This window comes from Salvelinus alpinus, chromosome 21 (assembly GCF_045679555.1).
Source record: "Salvelinus alpinus chromosome 21, SLU_Salpinus.1, whole genome shotgun sequence".
NCBI classification, from domain to species: Eukaryota; Metazoa; Chordata; class Actinopteri; order Salmoniformes; family Salmonidae; genus Salvelinus; species Salvelinus alpinus.
In genome coordinates, this window is record NC_092106.1 from 21,033,279 (window position 1) to 21,057,200 (window position 23,922).

Here is a 23,922-nt window from a genome sequence, read left to right on the forward strand (position 1 = left end):
AATCCCTGTCCTTTCTCCTGATTGAACTTTCATGTTCACTAATTCTCTGTTTGAGAAAACCAGGTCACATTACAGTAGATTTCGAGAGTGTCACGCTCTGACCATAGTAAGCTGTTTATTCTCTGTGTTGGTTGGGTCATTTTGAAGAATATTAACAATGAAAATTAAAGTCTATTTTTCAGTAAAAGCCTGAAGTGGTCTAGATATATTGACAAAATTATTTGCATATGGGGAGGAACAGGAGAAGAGCTATCAGACATTATGGGGGGAATTAACAGCACACTGTAGAGCAGCGTGATTTAAAAGAAATGAGTGGCAGATGTAAGAAACAAGAAGTCACAGGATGTAAAGGTTCACAGGTGCAAGTTGTTGCACCATTTTTCCACAGCCCATGTTGTTCTGTACAAAACAACAGTACACACTGGAATGTAACTGATTTCCACTTTTGCATGAGACCAACGTTTTGAAAGGCAGGGATGCTTTTGTTGTTGGTTTTATAGATGAAATGGAGGGGAAACGTGTCAGAACAGTAAGCCTATGTGTGGTTTTCAATCTGAGGCATAGATGTCAAAGCTGTCAACGGTTTGCAAGATGTCAAAAGTTTGAAGTAAAGTATGTAACTTCACTCCACCACAAGGTTTCCTGTCAGGTAGGTTATTTCCGTTTTGAATATAGTGAAGAAAAGCCTTACTCTAACTAACCACCCTCTATGTTCTCACTCATCAGGCTCAAAATAAAAAAATACACTTTAGCAGCAGCTCAGACTTTATTTAACATTTTACAAAGCATGTTGAAATTTATAACAGGAAAATCATGTTTCACTTTACAGATTCTTTTTTTAAATTGAATATTTTTATTTAGTTCTTTGGAGCAAACATTTTAAAACAAAATGCTGAGGCAATTCACACCTATGTAAACATAAATATACAGTAGACATATGAGTAATATTTTATAGTAAACCTTACAGTGTAAGTCAATTATCTCCATATGTAGAAATATACAATATGTAACAAAATAATTAACCAATTCAAAACAGAGTGGCTCATGAATCACATGGCTTTGTTATATTTCAAAGTTCTCATAATACAAAATTCAAAAGACACTCGCAAATCTGAGATATCTTTGTTGCAGGTGCATGGTAACAGTTGAATAACATGAGAAAAAATAATTAACCTGCACACTGCTCTTGCTATTATGACTGCTCTATATTTAAGCAATATGGCATGAGGGGGTGTGGTATATGGCCAATAAACCACGGCTAAGGGCTGTTCTTATGCATGACGCAACGTGCATAAGAACAGCCCTTAGCGGTGGAAGTGCCTTATTGCTATTATAAATTGGTTACGAACGCTATTAGAGCAGTAAAAATAAATGTCTACCACGACTTTCAGCCAATCAGCATTCAGAGCTCAAACCACCCAGTTTATGTAAGGCCTTCGTCAGAATTTTTGTGAGTGTTTATAATTTGCACCAAATATAACAATGTATAAGTATTCTAATAAAGTGTGTACATAAAACGCATAAAAACAAGTTTGTAAAACCACAATGAGGATTTCCACTTTGCATGAGACCAACGTTTTGAAAGGCAGGGATGCTTTTGTTATTGGTTTTAGAGATGTTTTTTTAGATGAAATCCCCAAACATTCTCTTTTGCTCAGAGTATTATTTATGTCACCTCCCCTTTCTGATATCTTGACTTTCTCTATGCCACAAAATCTAAAGGTAGAAATGTCATGTTTTTGGTCGTTAAAATGTACTGCGACTGGATAATCCCTGTCCTTTCTCCTGATTGAACTTTCATATTCGCTAATTCTCTGTTTGAGAGAACCAGGTCACATTACAGTAGATGTCGAGAGTCTATATAACAGCATTCCCCATATGGGAGCTGTCAGCCCTATCTCACAATTTGAGAAACCGAGATACTAACAAATACCCACTTAAAAACTTGCTGAATATGTTTTGACGTGTAACTATTTCAGGTTTGATGATGAATACTACCTCCAAGCGAATGGAACATCAATGGGCTCCACATTCGCTCCAAGCTATGCTAACTTTTATGTGGGTCATTTTGAAGAACATTAACAATGAAAATTCAAGTCAATTTTTCAATAAAATCCTGAAGTAGTATCGATATATTGACAAAAAAATTCGCAAATGGGGAGGAACGGGAGAAGAGCTGTCAGACATTATGGCAATACTTAATGACATTGACCCCAATCTCAAATTCACTATTGAATGTGTCACTAAATTTGTACATAAACTTATACATGTGGATTAAGAAATCAAATGGAACCCTGTTTACAACTCTGTACAGAAAAGAAATGGACAGAAATACTCTATTACAGAGGGACAGCTTCCACCCCGAGCCATTAAAAAGAGGACTTCCAATAAGCCAGTTTTTTAAACTGCGCCATATATGCCACTCCACAGAGGACTATTTAGAAAAAGCAATGGAGATGCGCAATAGGTTTCTAAGAAGAGGCTAACACGAGAATAACTCCTAAAAAAAAAACACTAGAGCTAAAGTACACTCTGTAATGTTCACCACCACATGTTTTTTGATTGATTTAACCTTTATTTAAGTAGGCAAGTCAGTTAAAAGTGAGAATGTTGTTCATTGACTACAGCTCAGCGTTCAGCACCACAGTGCCCACAAAGCTCATCACTAAGCTAAGGACCCTGGGACTAAACACCTCCCTTTGCAACTGGATCCTGGACTTCCTGACGGGCCGCTCCAGGTGGTAAGGGTAGGCAACAACACGTCTGCTACGCTGATCCTCAACACTGGGGCCCCTCAGGGGTGTGTACTTAGTCTTCAGTCACCCAAGTCAAAGACCTTTTTCTCTACTACCGCACGGCAAGCGGTACCAGAGCGTCAAGTCTAGGATCAAAAGGCTCCTCTACCCCCAAGTCATAAGACTGCTGAAAAATTAATAAAATGGCCACTGGATTATTTACATTGACACCCCCCATTTGTTTTTTTATAATGCTGCTACTTGCTGTTTACTATCTATGCATAGTCATCTCACCCCTACCTACATGTACAAATTACCTCGACTAACCTGTACCCTGCACATTGACTCAGTACCGGTACCCCCTGTATATTGCCTAGTTATTTTTATTTTATTGTGTCACTTTTTATTATTTTTTACTTTAGTTTATTTGGTAAATATTTTCTTAACTCTTTCTTGAACTGCACTGTTGGTTAAGGGCTTGTAAGTAAGCATTTCATGGTAAGGTCTACACTTGTTGTATTCGGATGCATTTGACAAACAAAGTTTGATTTGATTTGATTTAAGAACAAATTCTTATTTACAATGACGGCCTACCCCGGCCAAACCCTAACCCGGACGACACTGTGCCAATTGTGCTCTGCCCTATGGGACTCCCAATCACGGCTGTGTGTGATACAGCCTGGAATATACTTTGAATTCGCGCAAAGTGGGAGATGCTGTCAAGAAACACTTTCATGTTTATCATCGGACCCAGTTTTGCCAGCTGAATTTAAGAACCCACCCCTTATTGTATACAGGAGAGGTCGCAATTTACCCTAAAAAATTGGTCCATGACAACTGCTGTCATGTTTTGTCTTTGATCATCATGTCTTGTCCCTGTGCTTCCCTCTGCTGGTCTTATTAGGTTCTTTCCCTCTTTCTATCCCTCTCTCTCCTCCTCCCTCTCTCCCTCTCCCGCTCTCTCTCTCTATCGTTCCGTTCCTGCTCCCAGCTGTTTCTCATTCTCCTAACGACCTCATTTACTCTTTCACACCTGTCCCCTATTTTGCCCTCTGATTAGAGTCCCTATTTCTCCCTCTGTTTTCCGCTTCTGTCCTTGTCGGATTCTTGTTTGATGTTTGCTGTTCTGTGTCCTTGTTCCGCCCTGTCGTGTTTTTGCCTTCTTCAGATGCTGCGTGTGAGCAGGTGTCTATGTCAGCTACGGCCTGTGCCTTCCTGAAGCGACCTGCAGTCTGTGGTTGCGTCTCCAGTCGTTCCTCTCCTCTCTTTCCTGTTTTGGATTTACCTTTGATAATATCCAGGAGAATCATTGTTTGTTTAAGACTGGAATAAAGACTCTGTTTCTATTACGTCGCTTTTGGGTCCTCATTCACCAGCATAACAACTGCCAATTTACCCCTCTTCCGATTGGTAACTACTGGTCTGGATAAATCAATCAGATTTTTATTTTCACTCAATCTCTGTTTGGGTATTGGTTAGCCTACAATTAGGGTGTAGGAATATTAGGATTATTTTGCTCATCACTCGCAGTCACTTAGTAGCCTAGACCTACTCCCGACCGGTTATGTTGTACAGGGCCATAATAGGCTACTATGAAATACCATTTTGTTTTTCTTGGAATAGTAACACCATAATATTATTCAATTTAATTAAGCACATTTTCTAACAGTATAAACAGCACAACAAATACTATAATAATTTCAAAACTAATTATAATTACACTAGCAAAAAACGGTTTTAACGTATCTAGTACAGACAATATTAAAAACAGCAAAATGCATTTGTGAATTGAATCACTTTAGCCGACATGTTGCGGTTTATTCATTGGAACTTTAAATGTATTAATGGATGTTTGAGAGGCATGTCACTTTTCCCATTTCTTTGCATAGCCCAACAAATGCAGTGTTTTCTAACCACATCTGGATGGATCCATAACGAATTACTATGGGAAAAAATATCACTGGATTACAGAAATATTGGAATAAAGTAGACTAATGACGGCAACAAATTGTTGCTTACTGAAACACCCAAAGTCATCCAATTGTTATGATAGGATTTGAAGCAATAGCCTACCCGCATGTGGTCAACTATTTCAGCACTGTTCACGCTGCTTTGAGACAGGCATGGGGACTGGTTTTGATAAATCAATCAGATTTTTATTTTAGCTGAATCTCCATTTCGTATTGGTTAGCCTACAATTTGGATGTGTAAATGTTAGAACTATACATTTGTCCGATTCACAACAACATTTTCTTTGCGGTCTGTAACGGTAACTTTGAGTCTGGTGGAAAAGATAAGTCTCTTCATTTTTTGCTGTGCCATGTAGGCCTGTATGCCTATCAACGGCAGGCATACAGACCTACATGTACCACAATGCAAACTCCACAATGATCAATTATGTTCAACAATGATCACCACAATGATCATATTCCACAATGTAAACACACAATGATCAGTTAAGAAACATTTAAGAGTAATACACGTGCTTAAATTAAACAAATAAGTTATGAAATATTCAAACAATAAATGAACAATTTTGAAATGAAATTAAATCATACATGGTCATGAAGACTAAAATTGTAACTTGAAAGTAGGACAAAAGTAACACATACAATTAAAGTACTGTAGATTATAAAAGAGGTTAACAGCAATTACTAAAAACAGCAAACTATGTATGCTAAATTACAAAATATACAGTGATAAAAAAATTATGTTAATTAAAAGAAAATTGATAAAACAAACTACCCTGCAGTGAATAACACATGAATAGGTCTACAGAGGAAGCCTATATGCTGTCACTCATGAGGTAGAGTTGAATTTCATAAGGAGTTAGCAAGAGAGCAGAAACAGAATGGCACTCAAGTTATCAGCACTCTCATAACGGAACCCGTAAACATCCGGTTTTCAGGGGAAACGGAAGCGAGCCCACTTTTGAACGTGCGCCTCGCTGTTTACCGTCCCCGGTGAAACATATAGCAGATGCCTATAGATAGTGCCTGTCTTTCCTCGAGATGAAGTTCTTGCCACAAAGTCGACAGAGACCACATACCAATTTTGTTGGTGTGATCTTTGTCGGAGATTCCATTATCGCTAGATAACGCTAGCTAATATCTGGCTAGCAGCAAGCTGTGGCACGTGCTATCTTACTCTCAGAATTGTTTTCCATCCGGAATATTAACAAGGCAACACTTCATTTTAATTCCTCCACATTTACTGCACACTTAGAAAAAAAGGTGCAAGCTTAAACCTAACAGGGAACCCTCTTACAACCCTTTGAATAATCCTTTTTTGTTCTACATGGAACCCAAAAGGGTTCTGCCCGGAACCAAAAAAGATTCTACCTGGATTCAAAATGAGTGTGGTTTTGTTGAACAGTGCAGAAGAGAACCACTCTCCTCATGACCAGAATGTGTGGGATCCCGCTCAGGCGTTTCTTTTACGCCGGCTTCTTTAGGTATGGCTAAGAGAGCTGCTGTCATGATTAAACCACAGGGGATAGGTCAGTGAGCTGCTGTCATAATTAAACATCCGGTGATAGGTCAGTGAGCTGCTGCCATGGTGTTAAACCTCAGGTGATTGGTCAGTGAGCTGCTGCTCTTCTGGGGTTTGTTTTGTATCCTCTGTAGTACCGTTATAGTGTTTTGTGATGTTAGGGGGGTTGCTGTCTTTCCTGTAAAAAGTGAAAGAACATGACATTTTATAACAAGTCTCTCTTGCTTTGTCTGCTCTTTTCAATATTATGTATACCTCTGATAAGCTACCCAGGAAAGGGCTGAAAGTAGCCCATATTAATATATGTAGCCTTAGAAATAAGGTTCATGAAATCAATAATTTGCTAACATCAGATAACATTCATATATTAGCCATTTCTGTGACTCACTTAGATAATTCATTTGATGATACATCAGTAGCAATACAAGGATACAACATTTCTAGAAGAGACAGAAATGCTTATGTGGGAGGTGTTGCTGTATTTATTCAGAGCCATATCCCTGTAATGCTTAGAGAAGATCTTATGTCAAGTGTTATTGAAGTGTTGTGGTTGCAGGTTCACTTGGCACATCTAAAGCCTTTTCTTTTGGACTGTTGCTATAGGCCACCAAGTGCTAACAGTTAGTATCTAAATAATATGTGTGAAATGCTTAATAGTGTATGTGATGTAAACAGAGAGGTCTACTTTCTTGGGGACCTGAATATTGACTGGTTTTCATCAAGCTGTACGCTCAAGAGGAAGCTTCTTACTGTAACCAGTGCCTGTAATCTGGTACAGGTTATTAATCAACCTACCAGGGTGTTTACAAACACTACAGGAACAAGATCATCCACACGTATCGATCACATTTTTACTATTGCTGTAGAACTTTGTTCTAAAGCTATATCTGTACCCATTAGATGCAGTGATCACAATATAGTGGTTATATACAAGTAAGCTAAAGTTCCAACAGCTGGGTCTAAAATAGTGTATAAGAGATCATACAAAAGATTTTGCTGTGACTCTTTATGTGGATGATGTTAAAAAATATTTGTTGGTCTGATGTGATTAATGAAGAGCATCCAGACACTGCACTTGAGGAATTTATGAAATTGCTTCTTCCAATTATTGATAAACATGCACCTGTTAAGAAACTGACTGTTAGAACTGTTAAGGCTCCATGGATTGATGAGGAATTGAAAAACTGTATGGTTGAAAGAGATGGGGCAAAAGGATTGGCTAATAAGTCTGTCTGCACATCTGACTGGCTTACTTACTGCAGTGAGCAATTATATTAATGCATAAAAAAAAACAAATAATGAATGAAAGCAGTGCAAGTATGATTTTTGTAAAGTTAGTGTGGGAGAGGTGGAAAAATGATTGTTAGCAAAAATGATTGGTAGCTGACTCTATAGCCACTCCGATCTGTCATATTTTTCATCTGAGCCTAGAGGAAAGTCTATGTCCTCAGGTCTGGAGGGAAGCCAAAGTAATTCCTCTACCCAAGAGTGGTAAAGCGGCCTTTACTGGTTCTAACAGCAGACCTATAAGCTTGTTGCCAGCTCTTAGCAAACTATTGGAAAAAATTGTGTTTGACCAAGTACAATGCTATTTCTCTGTAAATAAATGAACAACAGACGTTCAGCATGGTTATAGAGAAGGGCACTCAACATGTACTGCACTGACACAAATGACTGATGATTGGTTGAAAGAAATTGATAAATGGAAGATTGTGGGAGCTGTACTGTTAGATTTATTTATTTACTTTTCTGCTCTTTTGCACACCAGTATCTCTTCTTGCACATGATCATCTGATGATTTATCACTCCAGTGTTAATCTGCTAAATTGTAATTATTCGATTTATTGCCTACCTCATGCCTTTTGCACACATTGTATATAGATTCTCTTTTTTTTCTACCATGTTATTGACTTGTTTATTGTTTACTCCATGTGTAACTCTGTGTTGTCTGTTCACACTGCTATGCTTTATCTTGGCCAGGTCGCAGTTGCAAATGAGAACTTGTTCTCAACTAGCCTACCTGGTTAAATAAAGGTGAAATAAAAAAATAAAATAAAAAGATTTCAGTGCAGCCTTTGATATTATTGACCATAACCTGTTGTTGATAAAACGTATGCATTATGGCTTTTCAACCTCTGCCATATCGTAGATTCAGAGCTATCTATCTAATAGAACTCAAAGGGTTTTCTTTAATGGAAGTGTCTCTAATGTCAAACATGTAAAGTGTGGTGTACCGCAGGGCAGCTCTCTAGGCCCTCTACTCTTCTATTTTTACCAATGACCTGCCACTGGCATTAAACAAAGCATGTGTGTCCATGTATGCTGATGATTCAACCATATACACATCAGCAACCACAGCTAATGAAGTCACTGAAACCCTTAACAAAGAGTTGCAGTCTGTTTTGGAATGGGTGGCCAGTAATGAACTAGTCCTGAACACCTCTAAAACTAAGAGCATTGTATTTGGTACAAATCATTCATTATTAAGTACTAGAACTCAGCTGAATCTGGTAATGAATGCTGTGTCTGTTGAACAAGTTGAGGAGACTAAATTACTTGGCGTTACCTTAGACTGTAAACTGTCATAGTCAAAACATATAGATTCAATGGTTGTAAAGATGGAGAGAGGTCTAGCCATAATAAAGAGATGCTCTGCTTTTTTGACACCACACTCCAAAAGTAAGTTCTGCAGGCTCTAGTTTTGTCTAATCTTGATTATTGTCCAGTCGTGTGATCCAGTGCTGCAAGGAAAGACCTAGTGAAGCTGTAGCTGGCCCAGAACAGAGCGGCACGTTTTGCTCTTAATTGTAATCAGAGGGCTGATATAAATACTATGCTCGCCAGTCTCTCTTGGCTAAGATTTGAGGAGAGACTGACTGCATCACTTCTTCTTTTTATAAGAAACATTCATGTGTTGAAAATCCCAAAATGTTTGCATAGTCAAATTACACACAGCTCTGACACACACACTTATCCCACCAGACATGCCACCAGGGGTCTTTTCATAGTCCCCAAATCCAGAACAGATTCAAGAAAACGTATAGTATTATATAGAGCCCTTATTGCATGGAACTTCCTTCCATCTCACATTGCTCAAATAAACAGCAATCCTGGCTTCAAAAAACAGCACAACACCTCTCCCCTATTTGACCTAGATAGTTTGTGTGAATGGTTTGATATGTAGGCTACATGTGCCTTTTTAAAATTGTATGTAGTTCTGTCCTTGAGCTCTTCTTGTCTAATGATGTTCTGTATTATGTCATTCTGTATTATGTTTCATGTTTTGTGTGGACCCCAGGAAGAGTAGCTGCTGCTTTTGCAACAGCTAATGGGGATCCTAATAAATACCAAATACCAAATACAAAACGTTCCAGTCTGTCGTAGAAAATAGAAGAAATTAACAATAAGGGAATCCAAACATCAGGAAACAAAATATATCCATTTCCAATTTTGGTAAAAGTGCAGGGAATTGACTTAATTAAGCATTTATAGTTTTATTGGTAAGGGTTATTGGATTTCCTCTGTCCTGGTAATACATTTTGAAACAAAACCTATTCCCTGTTAAATAGAACCATTGAAATGTTGAACATGTAGAGATTTGTTTTTAAACTTAATTAAGGCTATAATATATTGTACTCCCAATGGAGTTTTTGTGGATATACCAAACGTTGACGTTCTAAACCAATTTGTGAATTGACCAAATGGAAAATGTTGGTGTTTTCCTGTCTACGCCATCTCAGGCACCAGACTTATTATGGACAAAGAGCTCCATCTACAGTGGACTGATGGACAGTGCCAGGCCAATTATAGTGAAAGTTATAATCAGAAAGAAACCTAGTATCGAGAGCTACCTTGGAAAGTTAGCTCCCTCCAAAGTTTATATTTTCCCTTCTGAAATTGGCCGATGTATTTCATAATTACACGTTAATCTTAAAATAGAGAGTAACATTGTTAGGGTAGACTACAGCGAAAACTATGGCTTCTAATAAGGAGAAAATGATCATGTTTGGTTTGTTTTGTTTTCTAAACCTTACAATACGTGACAAAGACAATGATAAAGAGAGTTGATGTAAAATCCAATGAGTGGTGACCGTATGTGAATGGTAATATGTTGTTAGTGGTTTTTGGATAGCACTCTAATAATGCCATATTTTAGTAAATTGAAGAAGCTGAGGTTTCAATACAAGGTTAAATGATGAATAGAGGGATTGAGCCTTCAGACTGACAAAATAGATAACCCATGAGTGAAAGTGAATAGTACTCACTGAACTCAAACAGGCTGTAAAGGACAAAATGTGACATTTGGAGCAGAGGTATGAATAGTCCTAATATATTTGTTAAACAACAGGTTTATATTTTGACTAAATCAATGCAACAGGTTAAAATGATAAGATGGGTGTCAGGGCTCTGGGGATCGTTTACTTCAGAAGGTCTTTGTTCTGCTCAACGGGACACTATCATCTGATGTGTTTTACATTTATCCTACGGTTTGCAAGCACCCACACACAACACACCTATTATGAATATTTGTTAGTGGTGTTAATACCATGTTTGATTTATTGTGTGGGTCTTTCATTTGGTTTTAGTTGGTTTTTCACGGGTTAGAGAGGCTGTACATTTTGGGACGTTTTTATTTTCTGAGTTTTAATTGAACAAAAATTATTTTGATAAGAAATGTACTGGGGGAAAAACTATGTAAACCTGGTATACAAAATCTAAGATTAAAAAAAAAAAATTAGTCTGAGGTACAGGGAAAGGAAAGGGAAAGAAACACTCATTTAAAGAGGTTGAATGACCTCTGCCCTGACTTTCTAGTGTGGTTTGATCACCCTCTCATGCGAGAGACATTGGGTGATGATGTGAAGGTCATATGTAATACTGATTTTACAGGTAATATGTAAGGCGCTGCCCTTGAATGAGGGAAGGCTATCTCTAGTCCATTTTACTATTATCTTATGGGATACAATGCTTTCTTTATGGAGTTATTAAAGGTAGTAATTATAATTCGGTTTGTTATTTTTATTATTTTTATTTAACCAGCAGTGTTGTTGTTGTTTTTACACATTACCCACGATGTGAGTCATGTGTCAAAAGGGGGGATTACCAGTCCCCTGAGGCTGTTTGGTTTAATATGCAAATTGATTTTGTTCACATGCCTGCCTGTAAAAGGAAGAAGTGTATCAAATGATACATGCAGAAGTGTATGGCTGTTTGTATTGTTTGTTTTGTTTCTGTCTTGCTTTAATATAAATCTCACCAGATTGGGTCTGCTGGATGGTCGAGATTTCTCCCTAAGAATTAGCTGTCTACCTCTCTGACCCTGTAACTCTGTGGTGAGGTCGTCAATATGATGGGGGAGTATAAACCAATTTGGAAAAATTATTTAAACTACGTATTGTTATTCTCTTTGACATGTGTCTTAGATGTTTGTATTAAGAATATTGGTGGAAGTAATAATTTGTCATACAGTAAATAATTTGTCTGGATTTCTTGAATCAGGAATGCCCTAAACTAAACTGTTGTTCTGGTCTGTCCTCTCGAGGTTATGGCGAAGGTGACCACAGGTGGTGTCTATATGCATAGAAGGGATAATTTGGTGATAAAATGTGATTTTTCCTCAGACTTTGAAATTGGGACATTATCATGGGCCATCCCCCATTGGGAAGACGAACTGTGAAGCTATCTGAAGAAGAAAATGAAGAGACACCAGAAGATTGAGTGCCGGGGATGGAGGGGGTTGGTCAACTGTGCCCGTAATTGATCAGGACTTGATACCCCAAATAAACAATTTTGGACAAGCTGATTATGGAAGTCTACACACTGCAAAATGTATAGTAATTTAGACTAAGAATGCATTGAGATACTGATGAGCCGTGATGACCGTGATGAGAAAGTTAATGCTGGAATTATGGATAATTATACTGTGTGTTAATGTGAATGTACATTCTGCTAGTGCCGATGTGTGCTAAGTTGAGGGCTTTAACTTTTAGTGATAGAACGCGGTAGGGGATTTTGAGTAGACCTTACTGGGTCCCCCGTCAAGAGTAACACAAGTCATATCACTCGAGTTCTTATATCATCCGGCAAACAGATGATTCACAGGTCCGCCGGACTGACCTGGGTTGTTTATTCCTGCCCTTAATTCGGAGAATTGCCTTTTAGTGTTTATTGTTTCGGGATCTTAGATAATATTAATCAGACTTAGAGAACCTCCTTCTAGTGATACCTTTACCAGGCATCTTTGGTTCCCTAAGAGTAGACTCTTCAGCTCGACATTGCTCTATAGGGTTTCCAAAGACTATATGTATCTAGACATAAATAATAAACTCGGTTGTAAATCGATTTACGAATTAATGCCTATTTACCTCTTATAGAGTAGACTCTTCATCTCGCCATTGCTATATAGGGTTCCCATTTTTTCCTTGTATCTAGACACACGATTTACGATTTAATGCCTATTTACCTTTTATAGAGTAGACTCTTCCCCTCGCCATTGCTCTATAGGGTTCCCAGTTATTCTTGTATCTAGACACACGATTTACTATTTAATGCCTATACCCGTCGGTTCGAGAACAATACCCTCCATAACGCCACCTGCGCTATTCATCCACTCCAACTTGGTGGATATATTTAGCGCGAGGAGTGTATGTGGTACTTGACTCAGTATGTCTCATTCATAAATCAGAAGTCAAGAGATGCAATTGCTCTAGAGTATGAAAGCCAGATATGACCTTTTAGGTTGATGATAGTTTGAAGTACTACGAGTTCAGTGATAAGTCAAGTAGCACTACCACACCTTTTTTTGGAAAGCATGCTTCTTATATACTCTCTTGGGGACCAAGTCGGCCTTAACGCTCGGTTACATTTCTATTCTTGTCAGCGAATGCGGCAAGCTTTCTCTGTGAATATATTACCAGCGACTATGCCTATGCGTTCTCTAAGTTTAAACCTTGCATCAATTTAACCCAAACAAACTCTACTGTTGGTCTGACTTCCACCTGGTTGATTGATGGCTCGCCTTCTGCCTCTGCTGGGGGTGGTGATTGGATGCAAGATATCCTATCCAACCAGTCGTTTGTCCCCCACCCAAGTGCCCCCCACCCAAGTGGCGGATCCAGTAAGGGAGGTGTCATCAGAGTCTTTTTTTGTGTTTCCGCGTCAAACCAACATGAATCACTGAGCAATGTCATTTTAAATTTGGGTTGGATAATTGGGTTTTAATTATGATTTGGAAACTGAATGATTTTTTGTAACTGACTAATTGACTTGAGGAATGTTTTTGACTATATAAGTAGGGATCAATTCATGTGTTATGGGTTAGATTAAATGATTTATGTGTAAATGTATTTGTGGAGAAGATGGTCATCGTGGAAGGAGAGCCCTGCTGGGCCATGGTCGGGTCCGTTGTGTACTGATGAAGCACGTACTCCTGTTTGATTCACCTATGTTGTTAACTATTTGTTTTAATGCTGCTTTAGCATGATTTTTCTTAAGTTGAGACATGAGTCTCAAAAGCGGGGAGTGTAAAGGGGAAAATCCTGTATCAGTTCTTTAAGGTTGTATAGCAGAGACAATGTAATGAAGAATTACTTTCATTGTTTTTAATGCTGAACTTTGTTATGCACGTGGCTGTATGAGCCTTAAACCTGTACATTTCCACTGTCTGTTTGAAGGTCTTGTAAGAAGAAGCTGGTATTTTACCACTCTGCCTATGTTTAACATGGTCACACGGCATAAGACAAAGAGCCTCTGAGAGTGATCACAGTGTCTCAGTCCATGCTGTTCTTCTCATATATTTCAAGGGCACAGTTGTGTTGAGATATGAGGTGAACAAAGGCTGGCTTGAACAGAGAGGGTAACAGAACTAACGGTATCCCTTGTTTGTGCAATGAGTCAATACACATAGCCACAAGAAGAAAACAAGGTAGCTTATGATTGTTTGAAGAAATGACGGTCTCTCCTTATTGGTTAGAATTTCCACAACATGGGTAAATTGGTGAAAGACTCTGCCTACCTGTCTGTCTGTCTGAGTCTTTCATCAATTTACCCAATGTAGCTTTATCACCAACTTTTTGCCTTGAATGCAATGTATTGACTTATCTGTGTGTCAATCTACTTAACACATATACACCTCCACCTCTCTCCCACCTCCACAGACAGGATAGTGACGCATAGGTATACATCAGGGTATTGATGCATAAGTGATGATGGTGATGAAACTGCAAAGGGTAAATTTAGGAAAAACTCTAACTCTGTGAGTGGATAAGTCTGACTGTTAAAATGTACTGCAACTGGATCATCCTTGTCGTTTCTCCTGATTTAACTTTTATGTTCACTAATTCTCTGGTTGAGAGAACGGGAGGTTTTACCTACATAACAGAGCCCACATGGACATTTTATCATGTTGATAACATGGGTGGTGGAGCACGTAATATTGTCATTTATTTGGAACCGTTTTCCTGTATGTGGGTGGCAGAAATATTCACACTTCATCATTTGTTGCACTTGCGCAACCTCTGCATTCATACAGTGGTCCTTCCTTTAAAAGTTGTGCCATACTGCAGCACAGTTTGCGGCGTGCTGAGTAATTATGTTAGCGTGCACAACGTCATATTATTTTACTGTCAGCCATTGTTGCCATCAACGCTAGTTTGATCACCAGAGGACATCTTTGAGAAGCTAAGTTATTGAAATGACATGGAGCTGTAGGCCTAAAAGTCCTGTTTACTCTAACTGTTTTAGTGTCATTTACTTATTGGCATAAAGGCCTACTGCAATATTGTGCATATCATCACACAGCATACAAGTCATCCATCTCGTTAAATACAGTCAAGCACTTTAATTATAAAATGAAACATAGGGAGCCTTGAATGATTAAACAATGAATAAACTGCAACATGGTCGGCTAAAGCGATTGAATTCACGAATGCATTTGACTTTTTAATATTGGCAGTACTAGAGCTTAAATAAATGTTTGTTTTTTCTTGCTCTGTACCCAATGATTTATGAAAACTAGGTTGATGTCCTCATTGTGGTTTTACAGACTTGTTTTTTGCGTTTTATGTACACACTTCATTAGAATACATATGAAATGCACATTGTTATATTTGGTAAACACTTGCTTATTTTCCCTCAACTCCAACTCCATTCGATGCATTGAACGGATGTGGGTGGAGCAATGTCTACATAAGGGTGCAAATTATAAACACTCACAGCAGCTCTGATGAAGGCCAAGAGGCCGATACGTAAAGGTTATTATATTTTTTTGTACAACACTGAACAAAAATATAAAAGCAACATGCAACAATTTAAAAGATTTTACTGAGTTACAGTTCATATAAGGAAATCAGTCAATTGAAATAAAATTCATTGGGCCCTAATCTATGGATTTCACAAGACTGGGAATAGAGATATGCATCTGTTGGTCACAGATACCTTAAAAAAAAGGTAGGGGCGTGGATCAGAAAACCAGTCTGGTGTGACCACCATTTGCCTCATGCAGCTTGGCATCTCCTTCGCAGAGTTGATCAGGCTGTTGATTGTGGTCTGTGGAATCTTCTCCCACTCCTCTTCAATTGTTTTGTGAAGTTGCTGGATATTGGCAGGAACTGGAACAAACTCTTGTACACGTCGATTCAGACCATCCCAAACATGCTCAATGCTTCTTGATATGCTGTCAGGTGGATGGATTATTTTGACAAAGGAGAAATGCAAAGAAATTTGTGCACAACATTTGAGAGAAAAAGTTTTTGTGCGTATAGAACATTTCTGGGATCTTTTATTTCAGCTCATGACATATGGGACCAACACTTTAAATGATGCATTTATATTTTTGTTCAGTATAATATGACCCTATGGAAAGGGGAGACTCTCGCAAACGAAATAAGTTCTCCGTTTTGCTGTACGGCCTCCACAAGTGTCACGGGACTCATCTGAACGTATCACATAAAAACGAATGGAAGTATGGAGGTCGTTTTTTGCCAACAAAAATAAGGGGTATGTCCAAAAACATCTCCTGAGTTTTTGTATTTTTTATCTCTTTTTTTTCTTTCAGGGATAGATCAGCATTAATATTGCATATAAATTGGAGATTATATCAATGTAATTGTCTGCATCACTTCCAATCCCCCATATATTATTTAGAAAATGTATACAGTATATACACACCCACCCAGTCCAGGGTTCCTCCCCATTCCCACCACTCTCCACACAGCAGAACAACAGTGGAGATATCAAAACCACGAAACACATATGGAATCATGCAGTAAACAAAAAAGTGCCAAACAAATCAAAACTATTCTCCATACTTGAGACTCCTCAAAGCAGCCAACCCCTGCCCCGATGACAGACCCTCACACTCCCGGCATTACCCCAAACAGCCTCATGAGGTAGTCACCTGGAATGCATCTAAATGAACAGATGTGCCCTGTTAAAAGTACATTTTTGGGATGGTATACAGAAGATAGCCCTATTAGGTAAAAGACCAAGTCTATATTATGGCAAGAACAGCTCAAATAAGCAAAGAGAAACGACAGTCCATCATTACTTTAAGACAATGCGAAAAATGTCAAGAACTTTGAAAGTTTCTTCAAGTGCAGTCACAAAAAACATCAAGCGCTATGATGAAACTGGCTCTAATGAGGACCGCCACAGGAAAGGAGACCTAGAGTTACCTCTGCCACAGAGGATAAGTTTATTACAGTTACCAGCCTCAGAAATTGCAGCCCAAATAAATGCTTCACAGAGTTCAAGAAACAGACACATCAACATCAACTGTTCAGAGGAGACTGTGTGAATCAGGCCTTCATGGTCGAATTGCTGCAAAGAAACCACTACTGAAGGACACCAATAAGAAGAAGAGATTTGCTTGGGCCAAGAAACACCAGCAATGGACATTAGACCGGTGGAAACCTGTCCGTTGGTCTGATGAGTCCGAATTTGAGATTTTTGGTTCCAACCGCCGTGCCTTTGTGAGACGTAGAGTAGGTGAACGGATGATCTCCGCATGTGTGGTTCCCACTGTGAAGCATGGAGGAAGAGGGGTGATGGTATGCGGGTGGTTTGCTGATGACACTGTTGGTGATTTATTTAGAATTCAAGGCATACTTAACCACCGTGACTACCACAGCATTCTGCAGCGATACGCCATCCCATCTGGTTTGCGCTTAGTGGGATTATCATTTGTTTTTCATCAGGACAATGACCCAACACACCTCCAGGCTGTGTAAGGGCTATTTGACCAAGAAGGAGAGTGATGGAGTGCTGCATCAGATAACCTGGCCTCCACAATCACCCGACCTCAACCCAATTGAGATGGTTTGGGATGAGTTGGACCACAGAGTGAAGGAAAAGCAGCCAACAAGTTGTCAACCTATATGGGAACTCCTTCAAGTGTGTTGGAAAAGCATTCCAGGTGAAGCTGGTTGAGAGAATGCCAAGAGTATGCAAAGCTGCCACCAAAGCAAAGGTCGGCCACCCCAAAGAACCCCAAATACAAAACACACTTCGACCCGTTCAACACCCCTCTAGGTCACTACATGATTCCATATGTGTCACCTCACAGTTCCAATGTCCACAATACGTAAAGCTTAATAAATAGCAGTGATACTATAAAGGGCTATGTGCAGGTTATTTTTCTCAAAGTTCTCATAATACAAATCTGAGTAAAATTGAAAAAGTGTGCTATATTTGAAATTAGAAATATTTTATAAAACGTTACAATAGCAAATATTTTAAAACACAGTAGGCTATACGTCAATTATCTGAATACGTAGAAATGTACAATACTCAAAAGAATACAAAATAATATTGAAGAAAATACTCAAAACAAAGCATCTACTGGATAACGCGGCTTTGTCATATTTCAAAGTTCTCATTAAATCAGTCAACAATTCAAATTCCTTATGGTTATTTTGGCTGCTAAGGCTAAAGTTCAGTGGAACACCATGCAGATCCATGCAGTTTGATTGTTTATTTATGGTCAAAGTTACACAAGTCTCCAGCTTTCAAAAGGCTCATTTAGCATTTAGCACTAATCTTACCGACGACAGTGTCACTCATTATCCACTGCTTTATCCTCTTGATGGCGTCGTTTGAAAAAGCCACAATGCAAATTCAAAAAGGAAAGATTAGAACAGTGATGCATTGATACTTTAATCAAATTGATGTACTGTACACACATTGCAGTCAGACATGTGTACAAATACAACTTGAAATCTTTCCAATATTTTGGGTGTTTGATTTAGCCTGTCTTGCGCCTCCGATGCTGGCGGATCCGCGGGATGAGAGGGTTCTTCGTCCCGCACCAGAGCCGCCACCGACACTAATCACCCCCCTACCCTCCCCATTTGGTTTCAGGTTTTGCGGCCGGAGTCCGCACCTTTGGGGGAGGGGGGGTACTGTCACGCCCTGACCATAGAGAACCATTGTTTCTCTATGGTATAGTAGGTCAGGGCGTGACTAGGGGGTGATTTAGTATATGTATGTCTATGTTGTATTCTAGTTTAATATTTCTATGTGGGTATTCTAGTTTTCATATTTCTAGTGTTGGTGTGCTTGAAATGGTTCCCAATTAGAGGCAGCTGGTTATCGTTGTCTCTAATTGGGGATCATATTTAAGTAGCATTTTTTCCACCTGTGTTTTATGGGATATTGTTTTGAGTTAGTGCACGTAGCACCTCTGTAGTCACGGTTCGTTTGTTTCATTGTTTCTTTATTTGTTTTGTTCTAAGTTTTCACTTCAATAAATAATGTGGAAGTCAACATCCTCTGCGCCTTGGTCATATATTTATTCCAGCGAACGTGACAAACAGACAGAGCAAGACAGTTAAACTTTTCCAATAACGTAGGTAAATTAATTTAATTTTTTTTTTTAACTATCTATTCTATTATTTAAATTGGACATCTCTATTATTGAACGTTTAACCCACCGATTCCATCGATCTCAATTCCAGTGCTTCGAATCGATCTTCATCAAATCCCAGAGTAGCATTAGCTGTAATCAGATTTACCCTGTAATGATTGATGATGGATGGTCACAACAAAGCATTTTGGACATAAAATCATAAAAAATGGGCAAGGATCTTCACCTCTATATTGCAGAGGAAGTCAATAAAAGTGCATCTACCAACCTGAACTTCTCTGATTGAAGCTTCAGCCTCAACCGTGATTTCCTGTACATCTGTGACTGCACCACTGAATGAGATACTCTCCAAAGGCCTGGAGGAATATCACATATTTACTAATCTAAAGGCAACATGCTCTCATTATGTCAAAATAGTGACATTTAACCATTGTAGATATACACCACATGACTAAAACTATGTGGACACCTGTTTCTCGAACATCTCATTCCAAAATCATGGGAATTAATATGGAGTTGTTCCCCCCTTTGCTGCTATAACAGCCTCCACTGTTTTAGGAAGGCTTTCCACAAGATGTTGTAACATTGCATTGGGGACTTGCTTCCATTCAGCCACAAGAGCATTAGTGAGGTCGGGCACTGATGTTGGGCGATTAGGCTTGGCTCGCAGTCTGCGTTCCAATTCATCCCAAAGGTGTTCGACGCGGTTCAGGTCAGGGCTCTGTGCAGACCAGTCAAGTTCTTCCACACCAATCTCGACAAACCATTTCTGTATGGACCTCGCTTGGTGCACGGGGGTATTGTCATGCTGAAACAGGAAAGGGCCTTCCCCAAACTGTTGCCACAAAGTTGGAAGCATCGAATCATCTAGAATGTCATTGTATGCTGTAGCGTTAAGATTTATTTTCACTGGAACTAAGGAGCCTAGCCAGATCCATGAAAAACACCCCAGACCATTATTCCTCGTCCACCAAACTTTACAGTTGGCACTATACATTTGGGCAGGTAGCGTTCTCCTGGCATCCACCAAACCCAGATTCACCCTTTGAACTACCAGATGGTGAAGAGTGATTCATCACTCCAGAGAACACATTTCCACTGCTCCAGAGTCCAACGGCGCGAGCTTTACACCACTCCAGCCGACGCTTGGTATTGCTTATGGTGATCCATGGCTGCTCGGCCATGGAAACCCATTTCATGAAGCTTCTAAATAACAGTTGTTGTGCTTACGTTGCTTCCAGAGACAGTTTGGAACTCAGTAGTGAGTGTTGCAACCAAGGATAGAAGATATTTACGCGCAACGCGCCTCAGCACTCGGCGGTCTCGTTCTGTGAGCTTGTGTGGCCTACCACTTCGTGGATGAGCTGTTGTTGCTCCTAGATGTTTCCACTTCGCAATAACAGCACTTACAGTTGACCAGGGCAGCTCTAGCAGGGCAGAAATTTGACGAACTGACTTGGCATCCTATGACAGTGCCGTCATAGGTGGTATCCTATGATGGTGCCACGGTGAAAGTCACTGAGATTTTCAGTAAGGCCATTCTACTGCCAGTGTTTGTCTATGGAGATTGCATGGCTTTGTGCTTGATTTTAAGCACCTGTCAGCACCTGTCAGCAACAGGTGTGGCTAAAATAGCTGAATCCACTAATTTGAAGGGGTGTCCACACTTTTGTATATACAGTGCATTTGGAAAGTATTCAGACCCCTTGACTTTTCCACATTTTGTTACGTTGCAGCCTTATTCTAAAATGGATTAAATTGTTTTTCCCCCTCATCAATATACAAACACAATACCCAATAATGACAAAGCAAAAACAGTTTTTAGTTTTTTTTTGCAAAATAAATTACAAAATTAAATGAAATATCACATTTACATAAGTATTCAGACCCTTTACTCAGTACTTTGTTGAAGCACCTTTGGCAGCTATTACAGCCTCGAGTCTTCTTGGGTATGTTGCTACAAGCTTGAACATCTGTATTTGGGGAGTTTCTCCCATTCTTCTCTGCAAATCCTCTCAAGCTCTGTCAGGTTGGATGGGGAGCGTTGCTGCACAGCTATTTTCAGGTCTCTCCAGAGATGTTCGATCGGGCTCTGGCTGGGCCACTCAAGGACATTCAGAGACTTGTCCTGAAGCCACTCCTGCGTTGTCTTGGCTGTTTGCTTAGGTTCCTGTTGGAAGGTGAACATTCACCCAGTCTGAGGTCCTGAGCACTCTGGATCAAGTTGTCATGAAGGATCTCTTTGTACTTTACTCCGTTCATCTTCGCCTCGATCCTGACTAGTCTCCCAGTCCCTGCCACTAAAGAACATCCCCACAGCATGATGCTGCCACCACCATGCTTCACCGTAGGGATGGTGCCAGGTTTCCTCTAGACGTGACGCTTGGCATTCAGGCCAAAGAGTTCAATCTTGGTTTCATCAGACCAGATAATCTTGTTTCTCATGGTCTGAGAGTCCTTTAGGTGCCTTTTGGCAAACTCCAAGCAGGCCGTCAAGTGCCTTTTACTGAGGAGTGGCTTCCGTCTGGCATCTCTACCATAAAGGCCTGATTGGTTGAGTGCTGCAGAGATGGTTGTCCATCTGGAAGGTTCTCCAATCTCTACAGAGGAAATCTGGAACTCTGCCAGAGTGAACATTGGGTTCTTGTTCTTGGGGACCTTCAATGCTGCAGAAATGTTTTGGTACCCTTCCCCAGATCTGTGCCTCGGCACAATCCTGTCTCAGAGCTCTGGGGACAATTCTGTCAACCTAATGGCTTGGTTTTTGCTCTGACACGCACTGTCAACTGTGGGACCTAATATTGACAGCTGTGTGACTTTCCGAATCATGTCCAATCAATTTAATTTACCACAGGTGGACTCCAATCAAATAGTAGCAACATCTGAAAGATGATCAATGGAAACAGGATGGACCTGAGCTCAATTCCGAGTCTCATAGCAAAGGGTCTGAATATTTATGTAAATAAGCTATTTCTGTTTAATAATTTTTTATAAATTAGCTACAATTTCTAAAAACCTGTTTTCCCTTTGTCATTATGGGGTATTGTGTGCAGATCGATCAGGATTTTTTTTATTTAATCCATTTTAGAATAAGGCTGTAACGTAACAAAATGTGGAAAAGGTCAAGGGGTCTGAATACTTTCTGAATGCAATGTATAAGTTACTTTGACTAATATATTTCTTAAATGTAATTTTTGCTGACATTTTAAGACAAATATGCTGTTTTATATGTTGTTTTCATGAATCATTTCACATTATAGGTGTAATGAGAAAGGATAGAACTCACTTTTACTTCTGCATTCACAGGGAATACACATCTCTCCTGGAATCCAAACCAAATGATTATGTCAGGGACCGAACACTGGCTACTAAATATTACGAAAATAGAAATGTAAGGATTTTTTTAACATACCTTAGGTGTAGTACTCTTGATCGTCATTTTGGCATGATGCGCCTGTACTGTTATTGTAACGTTAACGTATATAGTTGCGTTGTGTTTGTTCTCACAGTGAAGCTGAAAGGAAGAAAAGATATGTAGAAAGATACTAGAAAAGTACATTTCCTAAAGAAAATGTGTGTGCTTGCTAGCTTGTATTGACGGATACATTTTATTGATAGGTTAGGATAGACTTAACATGTGAAAGTTGGTTTGGTGTCTCTAGCTTGAACAATTCAACACCACTGTGTTCTTATGGTTGACATTTAAACCATTACATGTTATGCTAATTAATGCAAATATGGATATGGTACACAAAGTATAAATAGCATAACAAATATTTAATAGGTTGGAACAGTCTGGACATTATGTTTTTTTGGTGTTGATAGCTTATAGGTGGTTAAACTAGAGTGGGTGGAATAATAATATGTACAGTATGTAAACTTCCGACTTCAACTGTATATAGGGCAGCAGCCTGTTAGGTGCAGGGTTGAGTAACCGGGTGGTAGCCGGCTAGTGATGGTTATTTAACAGTCTGATGGCCTTCAGAGAGAAGCTGTTTTTCAGTCTCTCGGTCCCAGCTTTAATGCACCTGCACTGACCTTCTGGATGGTAGCGGGGTGAACAGGCCGGGGCTCAGGTGGTTGATGTCCTTGATGATCACATACCTTAGTTACAAAAACTATAGTGACAAAGAGAGAATCTGAGTCAGTTTTGATCAACTCTCGCATCCTCTCCTCTGTCCTCTCCTTGCCTGCTTTTGAAAAAGGTCAAAGGTAATCGAGGAGTGGAGGCAAGGAGAGAAAACGTGGAAACAAATGCGCTTGATTGAAATGAGACTCTCCTTCTCCACTCATGCGTCATTAGGCAAATTACGTTTAGAGGGGTGGAATCCCAAAATAAGTGTGTAAAGTGCGAAAACCAATTGAACTAGTTGTATGCAAGACATGTTATTGATAAAAGGATAAGTAGCGAATCATTTTTAAATGTGTGCATGCTCTCCTTCGAGAAAACAAAAGGCTGATTCAAAGGGGGTGTGACAGATTTTAAAACACTTCCGTGCTAGATGCCGAGAGGATACTCTTGTGCGTCACTTATCAGATTCTGGTTCATGCAGGAGGCGGATTTAGGAATCAAGGAGGATGGACATTTTACCAATTGAAAATCTCCCAAAGACCCACATAGTAAATGAGAAAATGTATTATAATAAATATAATCTCATGGTTGATTTTAGTATAATTTCTGCTTCTTTTATTTCCATGATCAGTATTTACAATATTAATTTGTACACATTTATTTTGTATACCTTTTTTAGTCAACATTGTGTAGCACACGGATTCATATTGGAGGTGTGTTCAACACAACCTCTACTTTCTTGTCAAAAGTCATGTCAACAT